This window comes from Sinocyclocheilus rhinocerous, unplaced genomic scaffold (genome assembly GCF_001515625.1).
Source record: "Sinocyclocheilus rhinocerous isolate Xijiao unplaced genomic scaffold, SAMN03320098_v1.1 scaffold848, whole genome shotgun sequence".
NCBI lineage: Eukaryota > Metazoa > Chordata > Actinopteri > Cypriniformes > Cyprinidae > Sinocyclocheilus > Sinocyclocheilus rhinocerous.
This window is the reverse complement of record NW_015664186.1, coordinates 406,255-416,110: the sequence shown is the minus strand read 5'-3', so window position 1 is coordinate 416,110 and position 9,856 is coordinate 406,255. Positions and strand designations below refer to the sequence as shown.

The 9,856-nt window shown below is 34.8% G+C and overlaps 1 long non-coding RNA gene across 2 annotated transcripts in view; it reads right to left on the bottom strand.

The window, feature by feature from the left end:
• The window catches only part of LOC107729845 (uncharacterized), a 10,543-nt gene extending 2,405 nt beyond the window's left edge, over window positions 1–8,138 (bottom strand). The window contains exons 1-3 of one of the 2 annotated variants that reach the window (XR_001638625.1): window positions 7,636–8,138; window positions 2,210–2,312; window positions 1,753–2,044 (exon numbers count right to left, since the gene is read on the bottom strand). This is a non-coding gene — a long non-coding RNA (uncharacterized LOC107729845). Of the gene's footprint in view, window positions 1–1,752; window positions 2,045–2,209; window positions 2,313–7,635 lie in introns of those variants that run through there. The other variant, XR_001638626.1, reaches the window with a different exon arrangement.
• Window positions 8,139–9,856: the final 1,718 nt, after the last annotated feature.

Genomic DNA, 9,856 nt, shown 5'->3' with positions numbered 1-9,856 from the left:
GGCACGCAACGACAGAGAGCTCTCATTGGTCAATAACTAATCTTCTAAATAGGATAAATTGACTAATTTTTAAATGTTCTTTAATAACCTCTACACCTCTTTTCAACATTTATTAGAGAAATATGATGTTACTAAACTGTGAATAAATTAAATAATTCCCTTCAATTACACTTCATTTAACCGGGGTTACATTATACTTAAAACAAGAAAACATATGTCAATATGTTGAGGAACAAAAAGTGATTCAGAGGGAAAATGAGTTTTGATGAATATTTAAAAAAACAGGACTTTATATCTTGTCATTTTCTCAAGTAAATTTAACTTGATTTAAGAATATTTAGTTTTTTTTATTAATTAAAATAATTAAAAACGTTTTTTTAATTAAAAAAAAGACAAAATACTTTTTAAATATTGTGCAGTGTGTATAATGCACATCTGCTTTATAGAGGAATAATTCACTCAAATATTAAATATAAAAATAATTTACTCTTGTCTTCTTTTGCCTTTTTGGTAAGGAAGATAACTTTGGGATTTGTGTAAATCCCACAATTTTTATCATATTTATCATATAAAACAGAGTTGTCAATAAAACCGTCTATAACAGTCATTAAACTACAGACCAGGAGATAAAGGAGATAAAGTGTTGTGTTTTAAACTTGGAGTCCTGAGTTCTAATCCCGCTGTTGCCTACATTGAATTGCCATTATTTCAAACAATGCGCCCCAATGCCAACTTTCAATGTGTGTTCACATGTTAGTTGTGTTAGGATTATGTGTTCAAATCCCACTCTTGCAAATATTAAATTGTTGACAGTATATCTAATAAAGTGTTCTAAATGCCATCTCTTATGAAAGCCATGATGGCGCAGTGGCTTAAACATACGTTAGTTGCAGGTGGGTTATGGGTTCAAATCTGACTCTTGCGTACATTAAAGCAACACTATGTAGTTTTTCGACCTTAAAATAATGTCTCTAAAATAATTTCAGTGGTAGAACACCTCTTAACCGGACGAATTCTACTGCCGCTGCTGCTAGAACCACACTCTGTAAGTTTCGTGTTCGGGTCGGTACACACAGCCCCGCCCATCCCCTGCCAGCGGAAGAGTGCGACCTGCTTTACGGCATACGTCACATATTTTACTCGTAGCCTGGTTGGAGTTAGCCAACAACTAACTATAAGATGAAACGATCTAATATGCAAGTCTCAAAACCAACGCTATGGCAGAGCAATGTCCGATGTATAGGCTATTATGGACATTATGGCTACATGATTATGCGGACAGCATTTTATTCTATTATACAAATTACACCCTTTGCAAACAATGCTTCATACGAACTATGCGAGCAAAAAAAACTAGGCAAACATACTACCGTTCTTTTTGTCATTGTAGTTTTCAATTCTGGAGTAACAATATAAACATGTAATGATATTTGTAGAACGATTCCGTCAGCTTAGTCAACAAATTCACGTGTATTGCGTTGCCCACGGGCAAGCTTATACAGCGACAGTATTTACGACACTGTACATGGTACAGTGTAAAAGTTACATGGTGTTGCTTTAAATTGTTGTCATTATATTCAGTCAAGTGTCCTAAATGCCATTCTTCAGTGTGAAAGCCACAATGGTACAGTGGCTGAACACATGTTAGTTGCAGACAAGGTTGCAATGGAATTATGGGTTCAAAGCCCGTTCTTGCATAGGTTAAATTGTTGTCATTATATCCAACAAAGTGCCCTAAATGCATGGTTGCGTTGGAGTCATGGGTTCAAACCCTAGCTCAGTGTTAACTTTAATTGGTTTATTGTAAAATCCCAAGTCACATACATTTAAATAGTGAAATATAAGTTCCTGCTCATATTCAGACAAGAGATCTGTGGCTCAGCGGTAAGAGCACTGCCTCATGGTTTCAGAGGTTGCTGGTTCGAGTCCAGCCAGATCTCCTGTGATATGAATGAATGGTGTGGCGTGAGTGAGAAGGTGTGGGGGATCATGGGGTCCCCCCCTGAGCCCCAGCACGATGCCCAAAAGGGGTTATGCTTCTGGCCTAAAAAAATAAAATTTGCTATAAAAATTTTCATTCCCCGTCCCTTCCCCACCTACTTAAATTACCATCATTTGCTTTCCAAAGGAGCGCTCCTTCAGAAAGAAAATGATAGTAACCTACACATTCAAAAGCCAACAACATACACTGAAATGTTATAAGCATTACCTGTGCATGAGCAGATGTCCATCATTACAGTCAATGTCTGTCCACATGTTCCAGAGCTCTGTTTCTGTTGGCTGGGTATAACGGTCCAAACACATCCCATATTCTGCAGGGGAAGACATAAACACAGATGTTACTTCATATTGTACTTGTAGGAACTCAGGTGTCTACCACTCTCATACAGTACACTAAGGTTTTTGAGGTCTGTTTGCTTGCTTTAACTCTACATTGGATCGGTCAGTATTTTGATTTGGTTTGTTTGACCAGGCTGCTACTGTGGATGTTAAGTACGATACACAATTATCTCACTTCCTCAGGCATTTGGATTTCTCCATTCCATTCTGTCTCCTAACATTCCTCCATGTGCCCAAAGGATTGTGGGAAATCTGATAAGAATACATGTCAGACTGCCTGAGGTTTTCTGCCCTGAGATAGCACCTGTGTTTTCTGAGACTGCAGCATCCTGTTGTGCAGCAAGGCTAGACTGAGCTGATGTGTTCATATATTGTTAGGCTTTTCATTCAAACTGTAGCTGAAAGTGATGGCTTTCCCCTCTTCTGTGCCTGTGGTAATGACAAAAGTGTTTATAGCATTTTCAGACAGTCACGGATATGTTTAGATGTGTGATATGTTCCAATCTGCTGAGAGCTCTTTGTTTTTTCTTGCCTTTGGTATGTGTTGTGTCAGTATGCTGGCAGACATACACATATCGCTTAGTGTGCCAGTGAAAGATTAGAGAGGCAGTCTTTCAGTTTCAGTGAACTCAGCTTGAATTCTACACTACTGAGCAAAATTTTAAGGTGTGTAAGATTTTTTTTCTTTTTGAAAGGCTGCTTTTATTGATAAAAAAACATTAAAACATCAATACTGTGAAATATTATTACAATTTAAATAGCTGTTTTCTATTTTTTTTTTTACTTTTAAATTGTAAATTTATTCCTCTGATGACAAAGCTGAATTTTCAGCAGCCATTAATTAAGTATTTAGTGTCACATAATCATTCACAAATCATTCTAATATTCTGATTTAAATTACTTTTTAAAATTAATTTAATTTAATAATTAATTACTAATTAATTTACTAAAATTACAGTAATTTTACCTTATGTGAATTGAATGCAGGTGAAAATGTCATCTTGTGACTTTTTTTGTTTGAGATTCACTGAATCGTTCAATCAGCCAATTAATTCAAAACACTGATTCATTCAATGAAATAAGTGATATATTTTAGAGAATGAGTTTGGGGACTGGCTAAATATTAACTTAAATTCCCTTGTCATTTGAGGTGTAATATAACAACACATGGGAATATGTAACTGTCTATAAATTCTGCGATTCTGTGCCAGTTATGAAGGGATTGGGCTGAGCGGATCCAGCTTTGGCAGCTATGCTCAATTGCTATGAATTGTCATGGTTGGTTTTGTGTTCTCACTGGTTTGTTGGCATGTGTTTGATTACATGTGCAAGAAAAGCTGTCTGTGAATTGCTCACCCAAGTGTAAAAATGTGCTGTTATCTTAATTATCGAAAATCACATTGTAATTTGATGCAAAACTAACTTGACCAAATCAAATAAAAAAGTAACTATATCTTCATGTTTTCTCAAGCAAAGCAAATTTGAAAGTCCACTGAAAACTGTTTTCTGGCTTTGACATAATATTTTGAAGGTGCACATTATTTGACAACATAATTGAGCAAACTAATCAAAGTTCAATTTTCTGAGGATTTTTATTGTTGCATTTGTACTTGAAAAATCTTGTGTGTGTGTATACAGTGGGTATAGAAAAGAATCACCCCCTTTTAAAGTCAAATGTCTTATCAAATGCTATTCCTGGCAATCTACTTTTAAATCGAAACCTGCCATGGTGTTTCTTATTTGTCATCATAAATTACTAGATAGCATGCCCAATTAAAGAAGTCACCACTCGCCACTGATGAGACCAAAATTCTGAACTTTGGGTGAATTAAAGGCAGGTGAAAATGTCATATTTTCATACATTTCTATAGACCTTATGCGTCAGAGAAACAAGTACGGAGCCATCTTTAGAATTTTGTCTTTGAACGTCCATTTTTGCGGTAGCACTATAACATTGCTGTTGAAGAGTCATTAGCTGGTGAAGTGAATTTACTTATTGTAGAGTTAACAAAAGAAGAAAACAAGTGCAGTGCTGAAAAGGGGTGGGGCTATATAAGGTCTATATGAAGACATGAAGCAGATGTTCAAATTTCTGACCCAGTCTTTGTGCAGTGAGAGTAGAGACAGGTGAAACTGATTTGTCTGCTTATAGAGAGACTGTAGAAGTTTAAAGGAAGAGCTGCTTCATTGCCAGTGCCTGGGTTCTCAATTTTTGTGAGAGAGGAGTAAAATGACAATAGATCAGGAATATAAGGGAGACGCTAGAATGAAAGGCTGCACATATTCTTTCCCCAAAAGCAGAGGATAGGTATAAAGTAGACACATCACTCATGACCTCCAATGACATTTGCTTTATCAAGTCTCCCACTTGAACACACCTATAGAGCCTATAGTTCTCCTGGGTCAGAAATAATCTTCAGTGGTACCTTACATACAATTTCCATTTCCATTTTCTGAGGAAATATAAGTGGTTTTTGCCTATGCAAAATGTGCTGGCACAATATTAGTGTATTCTAGGTGTCATCATTTGCAAAACTTTTCATATAATGTATTTCTGTTAAAGGGGGCATAACACACACAGTTTCACCCAATCTCATGCTAATCTTGAGTACCTATAGAGTTGTACTGCATCCTTCATATCTCCAAAAAGTCTTTAGTTTTATCATATTTATAAAAGAAAGATACAGCTTTACGATTCTCTCCGGAAAAAGCCGAGCTCCTGGAGGCGCCTTGGTGCCTTGGAGACATTCTTCCCGAGCAAGTCCCGTGCAGCGCTGCCGCTGGATGAAGCACGTTGATGGGCGCGATCTCGATCTCGCTCTTGCTCTCACTCTGGTCGCCTTTGAAGAGCGTCTACGTCATGAAGAGCCACGATCGAAAAAAACTCTCCGAAACTTGTACAAACCCGGAAGTAAGATTTTTGGCACAGTAATACTCCGTCATACGTCCAAATTGTTTTTTGAAACTTTGTCCATGCTTAGCATGAGAATCCAACTCTTTAACAGTGTAAACAACTCTGAATGTATGAAACAGCATTGTACCCCACCTTTAAAAGATATTTGTCATGTTTGAATTAATCCCTAATCCTAAATTACAAGCAATGTTGTTTATATTGCCTTTATAAAACTGCCCTAAAAATTACCTTTAACACTATAATCAGTAATAATTATTGACATAATTGCATTACATTTCATGTGTTTACATATGATATACGAGTTGTTATTAATCATCTAAGGATCTGCATTTAATTTGTAATAATAATTTGAATTTATACATTATACATCAGTTTTTTATCCTCAAATTTGATTGGCTAATGTCACTAATCTCAGTCTGGGCATTAGTGGCGAGGATGTTTCAATTACTTTTTCTACAGTTACGTTATTACACCAGTAGGTGGCATTAAAGTGACTTTATCAGTCTTTATGAGTGAATCACGACATCATTCAACCGGTCCAATCATTTAAAAACATTGATTCATTCAGGAACGAATCACTGAGTCAACCAATTCATTCAAAAACACTGATTGATTTAGCAACAGCAGTGCCTTCAAGATTGACTCACTGAATCATTTACTTAATGAGTCATTCAAAAACACGGATTCATTCAGGAAAATTAACATTGCTTAATTTTTTAATTATTAAACTTTTCACTGGCATATTCTCACAGGCAGTGAGTTTCCAGTGACAACAAATTTGCTTTCTGAGGTTTTTAATTAAATTGAAAACATATGGATCTCATCTCAGAAACAGCTGCAATGCTCTGTTTTCCAGCCAGAAATAACAATAGAAGACTAACCAGAAAGGGTCACTTTGTATAGTGATATTTGAACCTGTCAGTAATTGGGTTTTTCTGGGCAGAAGGCCATACTGCCTAAAAGATGTGCTGCTAATTTGATCAATTAGCACGCATGAAAAACAGCAACCATCATATATTTTCTGATATATGTAAACACATTGCTGTAGATGTATCTGAAGTGCAATGCTGATTTTTGCATGCTAAAATGTGCCCCTGATATTCTTTGTGGTGACTAAATGAGCACTGCAGAATGTAATCAAACAATTTCATCACTGCTAAATAATTATTGCTAATGGTGTTTACATAGACTTTATTTCCTTTTAGAGTCAGCAGCATGCAATCCATTAATTTGTCTTAACTATATATTAACCCTATAAAGCCTACTGTATCATATTCGTTATTATTATTGTTTCAAGATGAACATTTACTGGACTGAATATATACTTGATTATCCATACATATATTTTTTAGAAAAACATCTTAAAATGGCAGTGTCACATATGATACACCAGGCACGTTTATTTATGAATGATTTATTTGCACACACGTTTTTCTTATTCTTGTCTGTTACCTGTTGTGGGTCTATTAGCCATTTTTACACTCCAACAGTTTATGCACAGGTCTCTTTTGACATTGGCTTGTCAGGTGCTTTGTCCCATCCGTTGCTATAGAATCATCACTGTCAATCATAGTAATTTCAGGAGTAACTCACACAACTATTTAGCAGATTCACTCCCCTGATTAAATGCGTTTGTCACTCCTGAGACTTTGCATTATAGGTGGACGTTGGACATGGAGATCTCAGAAACATGACAAACGAGCTTTTCTTCAAATTGTGAATGGATTGTGTGCAGAATAGCGCTCCCAACAGACATGCCTGTGACTGGCTACAGTACTCAACGCTTCAAGAACATATTGTAAATAGAAACCTTTGAGTATTCTATTATCTAATGTAGAAAAAGGCATAACATTTTTGTGAAAACTGATAGGATTATTTGATGAATAGAAAGATCAAAAGAACAGCATTTATTTTAAATAGAAATCTTTTGTTACATCTTTACTGAAAATCTTTAGGCCTACTGTAAGTATTGATTTAAATAAATATATATTACCGACCCAAACTTGATGGGTATCTTTAACTCCACACTGTCATATGAACTACCAGTCAGCAAATACGATTTGCAAGCTTAGTGTTTCACTCACTAAGAATCATTTGAATCATTCGTTCGGGAATCGGACTACATTGGTTGCGGTGTATGTTTTTGATTCATTAAAAGTATCAGTCGTATTACTCTGGCTGCTTTGTACTGTATGTTTATCGGCTGTAACATTTGTCATTTATAATGAAACTGGCTATAGGTTCATAATTCTACCTAGGAACGTCTAGTTACCAACAAGAAGACCCTAACAACGCCTAGAACAGTCTGTCATTAACATAAGTAAACAAACGACAGTCTGACCAATACACTGCATAAAGTGCAACAGCGTCAAGCGACTCACCTGTAAGTACGTTTCCGCTTAAAGCTTGGCCACTTGCATGCATTATGAAGCAGTAAGGCTGGTTAAAATGTCTATTTATACGATAAAATGTCTTTAAAACGACTGCGTTTTGTCCTTAGCTATTCTTTAAAATCCGAAGATCGATATTTTTGCTCTTTGGCAGTGTTTCCTGCGCTGCTGTCAACGCGGGCGCACCTCTGCGGCAGACGCATGCCACAACAACTTTGCAGTTCAAGTTGCAAGTGATGAGACTAAAATACGGCATATATCCAATAGTATCCGCGAAATAATGTCAGGAAAACACGTCTTTCTATTGAGTTGTCATTGTTTGTATCACTCTGATTATCTGTGTTTGCGCGTTTTCAGAGACTCTTTCTGCTGTTTATATCGTTACGTCAATAGGAGCCGTCAAGCGAGACATTATTCATTCAGCCGCTTCGTTCACAACACTGAATCATTCAGGAATGGAACAACACTGTGTGCTGATAAAGTCTGTATTTTTGACAATTAGCCATATGAATGCAATGTAGATTTTTTTTTTATCATAGACTTTGTCCCATTAAGAACTTTTTGCGATTTTGTTTTTTCTTTGTTGACATTGTGTCATTGTAAGTAATAGTCTGTATTCACTGTATTGTATTCATGTTTTGCTAATGGATTCAGCTGGTGTTGTGGGAAGCTCTGATGCTGCTGTGCATTCACATCAAGTAGATGTCATTTACGTGTCTTTTACAGATTTAAGTATGTACAGTCAAGCAGGTCTTACGGTGTTCCACGCTTGTCCATGTGTTTTAACAAAATACTAAAAGGAGTTTGTAGAGCTGGAATGCCTCACACTTTGCTTGTAATAATAACCCTCTTATACAGTGTAAGTCAAGGATTAATCCATGTCCAGGAAATCTGCAGTTGTTTATGATGAAGGAATAGGCACTTACCTGGGAAATCTTAGCTTTACCATTCTAAACATTTACTTGGACACAAACTTTAAAAACAAATTTTATTTACTTATTTATTATACGTATAAATTGCTAAATACTATTACAAAATTTTGTATTATTTTATTTTATTATTTTCAATTTCATTATAATTTTTTATCACACACACATATATAGTGTATACCATTTATGTATTATTATTCTTTGTTTTTATTATTTTATTTTTTAACTAAATCAGATTTTTATTGTATTATTTAATTATATATATATATATATATATATATATATATATGAATAACATTAAATAATACAATAATAAAAAGGTAAATATATACATACATACATACATATATATATATGTGTGTACAGTATACAATTTATGTATTTATTTTTATATACAAAATGAATGTTTGTGTATACAGAATTTTCAGGTTTCAACCAAGTCTTTCTGTTGGGTGATTGTTATCCCAACTTGGAGAAGTGGGATTTGAATCCTTGTCTGTGTTTCAGCTTTATCCGCAACTAGCGTGTGTTCACTATATCACCATCATCTTTCATGCTGAGTGTTGTGTTTTTGGCAGCTTTGTTGGATATGATGTTTATTATGAGTTTAAAAGTTGCTGGGTTTGAACCAGTACTTTTGTCGGGAAACAATTATCCTTTGCGCTACTGAATTGCCGAATAGTTACTTGTACTTGTATGAACTTAGGTTAGATTGAAAAGAAAGCTTGTTACCATGGGGTTTTGAACCCACACCTGTGTTGGGGTTTGTTGTATCAAAGACCTCTTGTTGCACACCACTCCAACTGGTCTTTCACATAAGTGGTAACGTTTTTGGGGAGACAAGTCTTTTGATTTGCTTTATATAAAGGAAACTTTTTGTTTTGATTTGAACTTAGACATTTGTATTGGAAGACAAATTATTTTTGTGCCACTGAATGGCTGAGCAGTTGAGCAGTGTATGAACTTAGGGAAGGAATAGGCACTTACCTGGGAAATCTTAGCTTTACCATTCTAAACATTTACTTGGACACAAACTTTAAAAACAAATTTTATTTACTTATTTATTATACGTATAAATTGCTAAATACTATTACAAAATTTTGTATTATTTTATTTTATTATTTTCAATTTCATTATAATTTTTTATCACACACACATATATAGTGTATACCATTTATGTATTATTATTCTTTGTTTTTATTATTTTATTTTTTAACTAAATCAGATTTTTATTGTATTATTTAATTATATATATATATATATATATATATATATATATATAT